This window comes from Bemisia tabaci, chromosome 10 (assembly GCF_918797505.1).
Source record: "Bemisia tabaci chromosome 10, PGI_BMITA_v3".
Taxonomy (NCBI): Eukaryota; Metazoa; Arthropoda; class Insecta; order Hemiptera; family Aleyrodidae; genus Bemisia; species Bemisia tabaci.
This window is the reverse complement of record NC_092802.1, coordinates 37,724,456-37,739,886: the sequence shown is the minus strand read 5'-3', so window position 1 is coordinate 37,739,886 and position 15,431 is coordinate 37,724,456. Positions and strand designations below refer to the sequence as shown.

The following is a 15,431-nucleotide window of genomic DNA, read 5'->3' as shown; positions in this document are numbered from 1 at the left end:
ACGTCCCCCTTCCCTGGTTGGCTCAGCGGGCCGATAATTGAAATCTATAGATAAAGCTATGGACAAAGAGGACATCGGGAGTATGGAGCGATCCTACTGGTTGAAATGGGTGGTTCTTATAGAGGTAAATGATGGATTAACTATCGGATTCCTCGGGGGTTGCCGTTAGTTTACCTTTGTCCATTGCAACCACCTGCTTTCACCGATAGGATCCCTTCATATCATTTTGCACTGGAAAAAAAATTTCTGTGTATTTAAGAAAAGGGTAAAATTACCAAGAATTCAGGGTTCTATTTGATCCCAGTTTTTTCTTGGTAAAATTACCATTTATGGAATTGGTAATTTTACCGAGAAATCTCGGTGAAATTATTGAACTTTCTCGGTAATTTCACTGGACCTTGGTAATAACGCCAATATTTTTTATCGACTGCGGTAGAATTACCGAGATAAAATGGCAAAGTTACCGGGAATTGATTACCAATAAAAGTGGTAAGCTTACCTAAAAACCGGTATTTTTACTGTTTTTTTCAGTCTGTCTTGGTAAAATTACCAATAATTGGTGAAAAAAGTGAGATGGTAAAGGTACCAACGGACCGTGGTAAAAACGCCGAGAATTTTTTTTCAGTGTGGTCTTCTTTGTCCATTGCTTTATCTATCAATTTCAATTATCAGCCCGCAGGTCAAGGACGCGGAACCCGGCGAAAGCGGCGCCTCGGGCCGGAAAACCGAAAAATGCGGGGATTTCGGAGCGACGAGGAAACGGCGCACGAGATCCGACGCCGGTGCAATGGCGGGAGGATGAGGGGGGGGGGGGAGGAAAAGGAGTAAGAAGAAAGTGCAGCGTGATGAACTAACTGTACAGTGTAAACCCGACCCACTTTTGCGGCCGCGCTCGGCTCGGCGACCCGATGCGAGTTGCACACTTGCACAGCTCCGTTCGTCGCGGGGAAAAAGCACGCAATTGCACCGGCGGCCACCACGTTGGAAAAAGGACGTGACTTCACGGAAAAAATTAAATTGCTTATTAAACAATTCAACTGCTAAAAGAGAGTGACTGCAATGTTTCAACTTAGATTTCACAACAAAAAAATGCTACTTTAACCACTATTGTAAGCTAATTTAACCACGGGGGTGGTTAAAGTAGCATTTCCTTCTTGTGAAATCAACATTGAAACATTGCAGTCACTTTTTTTTTGCAATTGGATTGTTAAATCAGCAATTTATTTTTTTCCGTATTCGTGCCGGGTGGACATCTGAAATCGATGTGTTACTCACGCGTGAATGATTTTCATCGTGCATAAAATGAGCTGGATTGCATTTTGCGAAAAGGAACCAGGAGCAATGCCATTTTCCTAAGATTGGGCAACTTCACCCTTTGCAATAAAACTATTGTAATCATGCAAAAATATGAAATTTATAGGGTAATTTTTGTCTTAAATTTACAGATTTTAGCGTATAGAATAGAGAATGATTACAGATGATCAGGGCTTTTCTTCCAAGACAAAAGAAGTTGCACAATCTCAGCACCATTGGAATACTCTTGGCTCCTTTTTTCAAATGCAATCCAGAAAATGCTTTAATTGATTTTTGTTTGGCAAAAAATCGAATAAAATTAACCAGATGGCGACCGATGAATGACGGGGTGAGTACACAGAGGGCATTAGTTCCTTCATGCATGTACGCAATTTTATGGAAGACCCATGAAAATCGGTTCCTGATATCAATATGAGGTTCAAAAATGATCTAGGGCGTTGATTTCCTGCAAAGAACAGTGGTGCAGATGCTCCGAACAATTCAGGCGAACGCCTTCAGTCCATCCTGATACCGCACGCTTTGCCGCAGAGTTAGTTCAGTTGCGTAACCAAACCGAACCTAACTTACAAAGAAATATCTTATTCAGAAAAGAGGTAAGGATGCTCCGCGCGCTTTGGACTAACGCCTTCAGTCCATCCTGATACCGCACGCTTTGCCGCAGAGTTAGTTTAGTTGCGTGACCAAACCGAACCTTTAAATTAAAAAGTTTGAGCTCATCTTTCATCTCTGAGTTGATTCTAGGAACTTTGAATAGACAACGTAGTGTATTCGACGTAAGCTGTGAGGAGAAATACTCAATTCAGGATTGCCACAGAATTTAGAGAATGAAATTCCCAGACATTTCCCTGACACATTTTGGTGAAATTCCCTGACAATTGAAGATGTGACGGATGGTTGAGATGACAAATTGAAAATAGTTTTCAGGCAAAATTTCTTGTTCAAAATCTCAAACCCATTCGAGGAAGCAAATGAAGGTGATGTAACAAATTTCTCCTGACATTTTCGACATTTTCGTCATTTTCCCTGACATATTTCGGTGAAATTCCACGACAATTGAAGACGTGATAAATGGTTGAGAAGGCTTATAATTGAAAATAGTTTTCAGGCATTTCTTGTTCAAAATATCAAACCAATTCTAGAGAGCAAATGAAGGTGATGAACAAATTTTCCCTGACATTTCCCGGTTTTCCCTGACTGTGGCAACCTTGTATCACTAAAAAACGACGTCTCGGTCCGTAAACGCCGCATGAAAAAGCCTAATGAGCCAATCAGAGAGCGGCACACACTCCCCTTGCTCTAAAAGGCTTAGCCTTGATCCACTTTCGCACTGGGTCCCCATTCTAATTACCTTATTTTTTCAACACCTCCGCATTCCGACGAGGGTGGAATAACAACAGGTCCGCTTGTGCTATGCGTGGGGTTACCGCGGCACTCAGCAGGTCACGGGGGTTGAATTGAGCGGTGGATTTTCAACCCTTGCCCCAATCGGATCCGAGGGCGAGGGGTGGGTCGGGCGAGCCGAGCACCTGGTGCGAACATCGATGCGTTGACAGCCGGAACGGTCGCGTTAACAAGTGTACAACGACAAAAAAACCAAAGGCATTGTTGATCCGCGCGGCCCCGTTTTCACAGGGATGGCCACTCGGCGAGGGATCATGTTTATTTTAAGGGCGTCCTAAAAGGAAAAACACCGTATAAACATTGCGATGTTGCCAGAAATCATCCGATAGGATGCTCATTTGAAAGCGAATGGATATTTCTCTTGCAATTGTTGGAGGAACCTCACTAATAATTGGATTGCATTTTGCAAAAAGGAACCAAGAGCATTCCTACGTTGCTAGGATTGTGCAATGGACCACTAGACAAGGTACGAATTTCAGCATTCTGATACATGATTCGTAACTAAAATTTCACGTAGAACACGACGCGCACAACGAAAATTACCGAATTCAACTCCTTCCAAAGATATTTATTGATTCATGATGCGTGAATTCAAACCACCCGCTCTTGAAAACTCAATTCTCTACGTGATTCACATCGCGCGCTAAATGTTATTATGACAGTCTCTGCTATATAAAAATCTGGCAACCTCAATCTTGACGCTTTGGCTCAGCTATAGCAAATTGCTTACCTATAGTTTGAACAACACATGGTGGGAAATGAACATTGCTCGATTGAGAAGCTTTTGAAACCGTTGTAGTGAGCGATTTGACTCACGTAGAGCTTTGAGTTTCTTGAGAGCGGGCAGTTCAAATTCCTCATAACCAATGTGAAATAAAAACGATAATATCTTCGTTAGGAGTTAGTTTCAGTAATTTTCGTTGCGCGAATCGTGTTTTACGTGAAATTCTGGATAAGAAACATGTATCAGATTGCTTAAATTCGTACCTTGTCTAGTGGTCCATTGACATTCTTTGCAATACAATTACTGAAATCACTCAAAAAATTGGATTTACGAAGGTAATTTTCGTCATGAATTTATAGTTTATTGAGAGTAAAGATGAATATTGTTTAGATGATCAGTTTATATTTGCAAGGTAAAAATATTTGCACAATCTTAGCGACATTGGAATGCTCTTGGTTCCTTTTTGCAAAATGCAATCCAATTGATTCCAATTATGTTGTCGGAATGGAGAATTTGTATGCAATTGTTTTATTGCTTCATCTGAAAGTGCTTAGAGAGCTGATTTCACAGTATTTTCCTATAATTTTTTTCTGATATGTGAAATAGTATAAAAATAGATTTCAAAGTGAAAAAATGCACGGCCTAGTGACGTCATCTGGCGGCATTTCCCATTTAAACACACGTATTTTAGCAGATTAAATCATTTGTCATATCTTCTTAAATAATGGTTCAAGTCACGAACCGAGGGTATCCTCGTGTTCAGTTCACTCAGTGGTTTCCACTTAAACACGAATTTCATCAAATTTCAGACACCTGCAAAGTCTCTATTCGTCTGATAGGATACTCATTTTCCTGAAAGCGCATGGATATTTCTCTTGGAAATTCAGGATGAATCTCACTAATAATTGGACCGCGTTTGGCAGAATGGAACAATGCTACACTGCTATTGCCGAAGTTAACTGGGCATTTTAACTATTTACAAGAGAACGTTTGTGCAGATTCCTTGGACATTTGTAAGGAATTTGCTTCGTGCTATGTAGAAAATTCGCACAAAAATCCGCACAAACGTTGTCATGTGAAAAGTTAAAGTGCCCGATTGAAGTTGGCAATAGCTGATGTGGCTTGGTTCCTTTCAGCTTGACGCGGTCCGATTAAATCTGTACTGGAAAAAAATGCTCTTGATTCAATCGGATTTTTATAACTTGAATCAAAGGAAATTCGCTTAAATTAAGGAGCTGGACTCTCGATTCAAGCAAAAGCCCGCGAGAATCAGGAATACATTTTTCATGTCGAGTTTCTTAGAGCCTGGACTATGGATTCAAGAGACTTTTTTTCCCAGTCTAGCGTTCCTAAGAATTTCAAAGAGACCGTGATACTTTAATAATATACATATAAGTACGGTACTAATAAATCGGCAATTAAAAAAGTATTTAAATATAAAAATCAGATGGATTAATGGAATAATGTATACACTAGTAATTAGAGAGGTAACTCCTCTAAAATAACTCATCAATGGAAAAAAAACACATTGGAACTAGAGTCCAGACTCTTAAAAACATCGAAAAGAAAAAATTTTCTTGATTCAATCGGATTTTTGCTTAAATCAAGAACCAAGCCTCTTAATCTGAGCGGATTTCCTTATGATTTAAGCAAAAATCTAATTGAATCAAGAGTGTTTTTTCTTGTCGATGTTTTAAAGAGTCTGGACTCTGGATCCAATGTGGTTTTTTTTTCAGTGTTATCAATAAGAAATATATCATTATAAAAAATTCGGCACCGCTCGAATGTTTATACGGAGCTGTCCCGGGGCGTAGCAGATTTACTAATCGATTAGAGGGAATCCGTGAAAGGGCGAAGGTACGACATCACACTCCTTTGTTTTTGTTATTATTTCGTTAGCGGATTAGCTTTGTTTACGTTTGTCAGCAAAGGCTATGGCGTAATTTACAGCCATACAAAAGCGGGGATAAAACCCGTAGCTCCGGAGGAAATTCGAAGTCGATGCGCGGTTTCAAGCGAAAGAATCCGATCCTGAACAGGTTGTTTCCGAGAAACGCGTGGGACTTTACCTCATCCTCACATCGCTGGGATTTGTTGCTACTCAACGGTCTTATTGAGTCCTTTGTGTCCTCGACTGCTTTGGATATTGTGATTTGTTCACGGTCAGTCAGGATCCTCACCCTAAGTTTTAGAAGTTGTTTTGTTTGTTTTCTGTTTAATGAAAACCTTCGATCGGTGGGTGCCACCATGTCGCTTTCTATTCCTATCTTGTCATCCCCGCATCCAGAAAAAAAACAGGGATGTGCTCCCAGCTGGACTCAACTGGATGGACGACCAGCACTGGAACAAATAATTTTCTTGGATCTAGACGCTTATAAAATTTGAGGAGAAAAAATAATCTCGATTCAGTCAGATTTATGCTTGAACAAGAGTTGCACGGGGGAAAACGAGAAACAAGGCTTTTTCCTCAAATCCTGATGAAATCGGGATTAAATCTGGACTGACATCAAATCCTGATAGAATCGAGAAAATCAGGAAAATCCTGATGCTAGACGCCATGGTAGAGGGATGATACGGGACCTCTAGATCATCCTGCAGACGAGCTAGCGGTGCAGGGTCTCTCAGATCAAATGTCTCGGATCCCGAAGTTGTCAAGATCATCGGCGCCTCCGACAAATGCAAGAAGGAAAAGAAATGAGTGCAATTAACTGCCGCTGGCAAACGCGACCGCATTGCATCGCAACCACCTCGAAATCAGCACCGCCGCCGCCCACACAAATGCAACCGATCAGCCACGGCCGCCACGCCACGAAGACGAACGAACAGTGTTGCCACGCCGACAGACCCACCGAAATTCCTCATCATAAATCTAGAGTCCCTTTATACTGAGAGTAAAGACAACACCCTTCATGGAGTCACAAACGGGAATAAAGATTACAGAAATTGAACGTTTTTTGTAATCATTGATCGGCCCATTCTCAAATTCCTTCCTCCGTTCCTTCTCTCATTCCGTTTGTTCCTTGTCGAACCCGAAATTCCTCGGTCCATTCCAGATTATAATATTTGCAATCGGTGAAACTGTAATCTTTATTCCCGTTTGTGACACTGTGAAGGCCTAAAATCCGGTTAACCAATCAGAAATGGATTCGCATTGTCTTGACTATCAGTATAAAGGGACTCTAAGTATAAACACCGCCAAAAACTCGAATTTTCCAGCGATCCAGCAACACTGGCGGCGCTGCTCGGGGACTTTCTCGCGAGCTGCGCACCGCGAACAGCCTTCGCGGGTTGGCGAGCGGAGCGTCTTGGCAACGTTGCCGATCGCTCGGAATTCGCACGATTTTTGACCGAAAATAATGGGATTTTTAGCGAGACGTGGCAGCGCTGCTCTCGAGGCGGGTGACCGCGGATCCGCGGCTGGTGCACTGCGTGCGTGCCGCGAACGCACTCCGCGATGGCGGCCCTCACTCACACTAGCGCCGCGTTTCAGCGGTCGCGACGTTGCCAAATCGCCCTCGGAAATTCGGCACTCCGACCGTGACTCGGGGTGAAGGGCGAGGAGACTGGATACGGGGACGGCAACGCTACCGTGAAAAATTGCCCAAGGCGCGGTTTCAGAGCAAAGTCACTTGGTCAGCAGAATGGAGATGTTGCATGTGTGAGGAATTTGCGATTTGACTATGAATTCTTATGTAAAAGTTCGCGAGAAACACGATGGTGCCACTGGTTTTCTCTGAAATCAACTCCCAAGCTCAAAAAAAGCTCTCGAGTTGAAGCCAAAATGGAGGGGATATCCCACGCTGTCCTGAGAGTCCACCTCTAAATCAAGACGAATTCTCCATGCAAAGATATGGAGTACAGCAAATACATTAGCAGCGATGCCGTGTTTTCAGTTTTAGAGTCTCCAAATAAAGTGGCAGCCCTGTCAATGTATTTGCTCCCTATCTTTGCATGGAGAGTTTGTCTTGATGCAGAGGTGGACTCTCAGGATAGCGTGGGATATCCCCTCCATTTTGGCCTCAACTTAAGAGCTTTTTTTGAGCTTGGGAGTTGATTTCAGGGAGCTCAAAAAAGCTCTCAAGTTGAGGCCTAAATGGAGTGGATATCCCACGCTATCCTGAGAGTCCACCTCTACATCAAGACAAAATCTCCATGTAAAGATAGGGAGCAAATACATTAGCAGGGTTGCCGTGTTTTCAGTCCCTGGTAAAAATTGGCAGTAGAATCTGTGTTCCAAAATACCATAGACCTACAGCCGGCTGTGAGATTTCCAATAGCTTCTATAGCCGGCTACACAATTTCTTATAGCCTTTTATAGCCGATGGCGATTAAGCAACAGCCAAGCGATGAAGTGTAGGCTAAACGTTACTAATTACGGATGCTAGTTGGAATACTGCTCTCTTTTTGGGCCGTAGTATCTTGATTTATTTTGCGAGGAAAGCTCCGTACTTTTGATGGATGCCTGCCATTACTAATATATTAGAGCGCCTTCAGTTTCGTATGATACTGTGCAATACCTCTGGTGTGAAATAGTTGCTTCAAGCGCCGTGGCAGACGGGCAGCCAGCACGAAACGCGCATTGGCGCCTACAAACCTAGCAGGGATACTTCACGCGTTGCGCAATGCGTGAAGTATCCCTGTTAGGTTTGTAGGCGCCAGTGCGTCGCCGCTGCGCTTTGTGTTAGGCTCTAATATTTAATCTGGCGGAGTCAGCGTTGTTGAACTCATGATTTTGAAATGTTTGCACATCCTGTATGGATTATTCTCATTTTAATTGATGAAAAAAAAAGCTTGTAGAAATGTACACACAAGTAAAAACAATGCAACGCGATGATGCACAGTCAATTAATTAAAAATGAAATAAGACAAATAATTTGGTATATTCGAAAAAACCTTTGGAAAATTTGGAGGACAGTAAGCTTCCAGCTTTCACTGGTCGAATATAATATTGTTAGTGTTTACTATTCACTAGCTTAATTTTGACCTGATAAAGAGGGTCCGGGGATTATAGGGAAAAAGGGTTGGCATCCCTGGCACCGCGACACTTCCTCGCAATTCACAAACGAGTCGCTCTTCTTTTCCCTTCGTCGTAATCCCTCCGCAGGGTTGCCGAATATTAGAGAGACGTGAACACAGTGGCGTGGCGTTAATTGCAATTTATCTATTGTTATGCCATTTAAACCTATGGTAAAGAATCGATTATTAAGGTGTTCGCTGCGAACATCCTGTTTATCGATCCTTTTCCATAGGTTTAAATGGCATAACAATCGATAAATCGCAAAGCACGCCACACCACTGGTGAACACGTGGTTACAACGTGGATCCTGCGTGCGATAGAGATGACTTCAAACTGCGACAATGTAAACGAGAATGAAACTTTGAAAAACTTCAATCAAAAACGTTTTTAAAAAAAATTAATGCATGCCACTAGGGAGTGCTCCGCGGGGTCTGCATAAAAGTTCGTATTTATAGATCTCGTCTCTTCCTTTATTGGCGTCCAAAAAAAAACTAACTGTAATACACTTTCAAGTGCAATTTCCAGAGAGCAGGTGCAGATATCACTGCGGTAATGACAGCCAGACAGAGGCCACGCAGGTGACATTCAGTGGCGTGGCGTGCTCTGCAATGTATCGATTGAAATGCCATTCAAACCTGTGAAAAAAGATCGATTCAGGGCGTTCGCAACGATAACGATAATAGTCGGTTCTTAGACGAAGGAACGTAACTTCATTCCAATGTTGCCAAACTTCCCTCCATAAATTGCATTTTAACCAGTAAAGTCTTGGGCATTTCTAACTGAAAATATCACTGATTTTTCTTCCGATTTCATGCAAAAATCAGACAAATTTGGATAAAAATTGCACGCTTACTTATTTGTAAAATAAATGAATTGTTGGAGTCAATTTAGCAACCTTGGATTTGAGTTACGTTCCTTCGTGCGGAAGACGACGAATAGTCGGTTCTTTACCGTAGCTGCAAACGGGATGATATCGACAGTCGATTATCATGCCTCGCCACTGGTGACATTAGAGAGTGATTTATTTGGGTGCGTATATTTCTTCGTATCACGCAGCTTCAGTTCCCAACCTGTTCTCTAGTTTTTAAAAGAGGTTCATTGTTTTTTCCCTACCCTCCATTATTTAATAAAATACCTTCTCGGCTTTCATTCCTTCTCTGTGACGTTACCTATGATTTGAGGTGTGAATGGTCCGAGTTCCTGAGGTTGCAATAAGTAGAAATAAGCAAAATAAGCAAATTCTAGGACTACTTCTCGACTGCTTCGGTTCTGAAGCCAACTCGACATCTTCTCTGATCGATGAAGCACTCACTCGTTCTGCATCATCAGCATTTGAATCAGTGAGTTCGAAAGCACACCAACTCGGGTTGTTTTCGATTTTCACTTTTTTACGGTTTAGTAACACTTATGGATAGAAGCATCTGAAATTCTGCACGCAAAAGTAAATTTCGAAATTGCAATCGGAAGTGCTCGAAACAGCGACGGGAAAAGGGAAAAATCGAAGTATTTCATTGGAAATACCAATTTTTGGCCATTTCAAGGGAAACGGGTGACCATCCGATTTGGCGGTTTTCTTTTTCCGGTTCAGCGTACCTTGTACTAACAAGTTATGTAAATATTCAAGCGTTATTCAGGTCGAAAAATATAAATTTTTCAGGGCAGACTATGAAAAATCAGTATCTGAAAGTCGGCGAGAACGAAAACACACCAACTCGGAAATTTTTAAACGCTTAATTCTCTGTCATCAAACATGGTGTATCGATTTCAACTTGGTGCTTTACAAAGACTCTCAGTATTCGTCCTTTGGCACCAAAAAAGGTTTCTCTGAAACTAACTTCTTCGCCCGTTGCGCAGTTTTAGGTGTTTCCTGAACATTTTTCTTCCGAGTTGGTGTGCACTGAAAAAAAATTCTCGGCGTTTCTACCAAGGTCCGTTGGTACCTTTACCATCTCACTTTTTTTACCAATTATTGGTAATTTTACCAAGACAGACTGGTAAGCTTACCTAAAAACCGGTATTTTTACTGTTATCTTCAGGTAAGAATACCACTTTTAGTGGTAATCAATTCCGAGTAACTTTGCCATTTTATCTCAGTCGATTAAAAATATTGGCGTTTTTACCAAGGTCCAGTAAAATTACCGAGAAAGTTCAACAATTTTACCGTGATTTCTCGGTAAAATTACCAATTCCATAAATGGTAATTTTACCAAGAAAAAACTGGGATCAAATAGAACCCTGAATTCTTGGTAATTTTACCCTTTTCTTAGTAAATACACCGAGATTTTTTTTCCAGTGTGTTTTCAAACTCACTGATTCAAGTAGATACGTCCTTCCGCGAGAGAGACACCGAAATAAGCCCGCCATGAATCCGACTCATTCCGCGCCGGCAGATAGTCCGAAGTCATCGGGCGATCATCAATAACATGCGTGCGAGGGGACCGTCGAACCGGTTGCTTTTACGACCATGGTGGAGTCGGCCGGCGATTCACGAATACGATCGCGACCGTGGAGCTTAAAACTGTAGCGGGACACTCGGAATATTAAGTCCAAGTGCGTCACCCGTCACGTCTATCGGAGAAACCTGCTGACGAGCTTTTAATCCGAGCCGAGGAGAGGAAAAAATGTCCAAGTCAAACGAGACTGTCGAAAAAATGTCCTGCTGCGACCTGGACGCCGCGCCGCCGCCTTCTTCGCCTGTTGAGTCATTGATTACCGGCGATGACGCTGTGGTTCGTTCTCGTTTGTCGGAGGTCGATCGGGGAACATGAAAAAAATCGTCGAGGACGAGTCTTGAGAAGAGTACCTTCATAGACAGAGTATGGCCATTTCTGTGCCGGTTTCTCGTTGGTCGCGTGAAAATCGGCTGCGAATCTTCAGAGCTAGTGTGTATTTTATAGAGAGAACTATTGGGTAAATTTCCTGAAATTATACGTTTTCAGCATGGTAAAATCATAGGGAATATTCGGGAGAAGTCACAACGAATTACACTATTAGCTTCAATCATAACGGAAGAAACGTTAATGGAGATGTTGAGACACCATAATCGAGAAATGACCTTTCTACACCCAGCGCTTCAATTCGATACTAAAAGGACCCTTTTTTTGATCAGTCGCGAATGAAGGAACTAAATGATTAAAAGTGTAATGACTTCCTAGTACATTCCCTAAATTTCAAGGATGATCGAGAACTTGAAAATTAAAAGGAATCTTCAAAGTTACGCTGGAAAAGGAAAAATCGACTGGTAAGACGGTAGCTCCCCCATCAAGTCGAGTTATTCGGGGATCAACACTAATTTCGTCGACGCATCACTGATGAGCGCCGTGTTGAGTGGATCAGTTGGGAGACGGGCTCTAGTTTGACATACTTTCTCCGCCGTCTATTTCTATTCAATGCAATATTCATCAGCTATCAATGAGCAAGGGCAAAGGCAAACTCGATTGGCGCCGCCCGAGTTGGCCCCGTGGTCAGCGCAGCTGACTTGAGGTCAATAGGCTCCGGTCCGCATCCCGGTAGTGGCGATAAATTGAACTACATTTTGCGATTCGGAACTAACAATAAGTACAATTTCTAATTCATCGGTAAAAACGCTTATGAGTATATTGGAACTGATGGTGCGTACGTTGTTTCTACACAGGTAAACATTTAGGGGTGAAACTCTGCCGGAGTCTACACGGCGCCAATAACCACACTGGAAAAATAAACACATTGGATCTAGTGTCCAGACTCTTAAAAACATCGACAAGAAAAAATACTCTTGATTCAATAAGAATCTAGCTTAAATCAAGAACCAAGCCTCTTAATTTAAGCGGATTTCGTTTTGATTCAAGCAAAAATCCGATTGAATCAAGAGTATTTTTTCTCGTCGATGTTTTCAGGAGTCTGGACTCTAGATCCAAGGTGTTTTTTTTCCAGTGCACGATTGATATGAATGCGATACAATAATGTGATAATATAAAGAGTAAAGACTCCTCCATCGAATTCCACTCCTCAATTCTGAACGGTGTGAAAACGAGGATATGGATCATATTTGATACATCAAACAGGTGAGATAGTATCGATACCGATTGGTTCACTAAGCCAACATAACCTTAAAAGCCAATTTAGAAATCTGAGAGAACGGGTCATCTGTGATAGGTTTTTCATTATTTTGAGTACTAAACGGCTATGAAAAGTGAAACTATACGGGATTTTCTCATTTACAGCTTTTCCAACTAAAATCCTAAAATTTTCGGTTGAGGTTATGTTCTATAGTCTTGAACCAAACGATACATCGAACCACTATCGAATACGATCCATCCCAGTTCTCGATTCACTGAAACGGAAATTCATCCACCAATGGAATTCATCAAATTTCAGACACCTGCGAATCCTCAATAAAACCCGCCGAATGCATTTCATAAACGATATTCGATCCGCTATTACTCACCCTAGAGTCCCTTTATACTGAGAGTCAAAACAACACCCCCTCATGGAGTCACAAACGGGAAGAAAGATTACACAAATTGAACGTTTTTCGTAATCTTTGATCGGCCCATTCTCAAATTCCTTTCTCCGTCCCTTCTCTCATTCCGTTTGTTCCTTGCCGAACCCGTAATTCCCTGATCCATTCCAGACTATAATCTTTGCAATCGGTGAAAATGTAATCTTTATTCCCGTTTGTGACACTGTGATGGCCTAAAATAGGGGAACCAATCAGGAATGCATTCACATTGTCTTGACTCTCAGTATAAAGGGACTCTATTCTCGATTCACTAGGTAGTTTTCATCCACCAATGAAATTCATCAAATTCCAGACACCTACGAATCCTCAATAAAACTCGCCGAATGCATTTCATGGACGATATTCGATCCGCTATTACTCACCGAGTCAAAACAACACCCCCTCATGGAGTCACAAATGGGAAGAAAGATTACACAAATTGAACGTTTTTCGTAATCTTTGATCGGCCCATTCTCAAATTCCTTTCTACGTCCCTTCTCTCATTCCGTTTGTTCCTTGCCGAACCCGCAATTCCCTGGTCCATTCCAGACTATAATCTTTGCAATCGGGGAAAATGTAATCTTTATTCCCGTTTGTGACACTGTGAAGGCCTAAAATACGGGAACCAATCAGAAATGCATTCACATTGTCTTGACTCTCACAATCAGTATAAAAGGACTCTAGCCAAATGCATTTCATGGATGATATTCGATCCGCTATTATTCACCTAGAGTCCCTTTATACTGAGAGTCAAGACAATTCGAATCCATTTCTGATTGGTTCCCGTATTTTAGGCCTCCACAGTGTCACAAACGGGAACAAAGATTACATTTTCACCGATTGCAAAGATTATAATCTGGAATGGACCAGGGAATTACGGGTTCGGCAAGGAACAAACGGAATGAGAGGAGGAACGGAGAAAGGCGTTTGAGAACGGGCCGATCAAAGATTACGAAAAACGTTCAATTTCTGTAATCTTTATTCCCGTTTGTGACATCCATGAGCCGAATTGTCTTGACTCTCAGTGTAAAGGGACTCTAATTCACCCGACCTGCAATGTAAACAAACACCATAACGAGGCTGTAAACAATAATTTTGGCAACGTCGCTAGGGCGGCGAAGGGCTTCCTCTCGCGACGGACGCGCCTCGCCCCTTGCCGCAACCCTTCGGAACCCTCCGCGCAGTGACGTCACGCTCGCGACCCTTCCGCCGAACAAGTCCCACTGATTTCGATCGGTCAGGTTGCGCGGCGTTCGGGTCCCACGGCCCTCGGGCAAAAAACTGTTGATTCCCCTCGCAGGGACCCGACCCTCCGCCCCGCGCCTTCCCTGGGCCTGTCCCTTCGAGCGTGCACAAGGCCCACGCCAATTGCGTCGCGAAGCCCTGCCTCCGACCCCTGCACGGTGGCCGAACACTGAGCGTCGAGTAATATATTTGAATATTAGTGGCGAGCGTGAAGGATCGATAATCGATATTTCCCAATTTGAGGCTACGGTAAAGAATCGATTGTTAAGAGGTTCGCTGCACAAAAACAAAAACACATTGAATCTAGAGTTTAGACTCTTGAAAACATTGAGAAGAAAAAATACTCTTGATTCAACCGGATTTTTGCTTGAATCGAAACGAAATCCGTCAAATTAAGAGGCTTGGTTCTTGATTTAAGCTAGATTCCGATTGAATCAAGAGTACTTTTTCTTGTCGATGTTTTCAAGAGTCTGGCCTCTAGATCCAATGTGTTTTTTTGTCCAGTGCAGGGTTTAAAAGTGTTAGATTTGTTTTATTTTCGAGTGAGAACATACATACATGTAAGTCGCTTTACAGCACTCCCTCGCGCTCTACGACTCCTAACCTCCACTGCTCTCTTTCAAACCACAAATCGTCACCTTCCAGGCAAAGTATCACAAGCGCCATGCGACGTTTGAAAATTTCCGCCGCCATTTTATTTCTTTACTGAGAAATTTTTGGTGGAATCTGCTTGGAAATTTCACTTTTTATCGGCTGCGCAAAGAAAATTCAGTGAAACTTTCGGACAGCTTTGTAGAACAATTTCTCTGTAAAAAAATAAAGCGGCGGCGGAAATTTTTAAACGTCGCATGGCGCTTGTGATACTTTGCCTGGAAGGTGACGAAATCTTGGGGGATCGAGCACCTTATCGAGTGAGAACACTGACCAAAATATTACCTGGAATTTTTCGCCCCACGATTTTTTGGTCGTGGAGCTTGGATTTTGGACAACTGTGCGCCGAATCCCTCCGGGATGAGGAGCGCGGCGCGGTTGCTGCGACTCGGTTTGCCCTACATTTAAATCCGTCTCCCCATAATGCGAATACTGCCACCGGCTTCCGAAATAATCGCGGCGGGTGAGACCGGGCCGGTGACAACGCTCGCTTTTTGCGCAGTTTAATTCAATCCCTTCTCCCGTCCCGCGGGAACTCCACGCTCCGCACTTCACGACCCTCTCCTCCCGCGTACGCAATATGCCAACACCATTGTCCC

At 42.7% G+C, this 15,431-nt stretch overlaps 1 protein-coding gene across 3 annotated transcripts in view; it reads right to left on the bottom strand.

Moving 5' to 3' along the window:
- Window positions 1–15,431, bottom strand: part of gpp (DOT1 like histone lysine methyltransferase grappa) — a 135,023-nt gene that overhangs the window by 96,502 nt on the left and 23,090 nt on the right. The gene's annotated exons all lie outside the window — the stretch shown is intronic.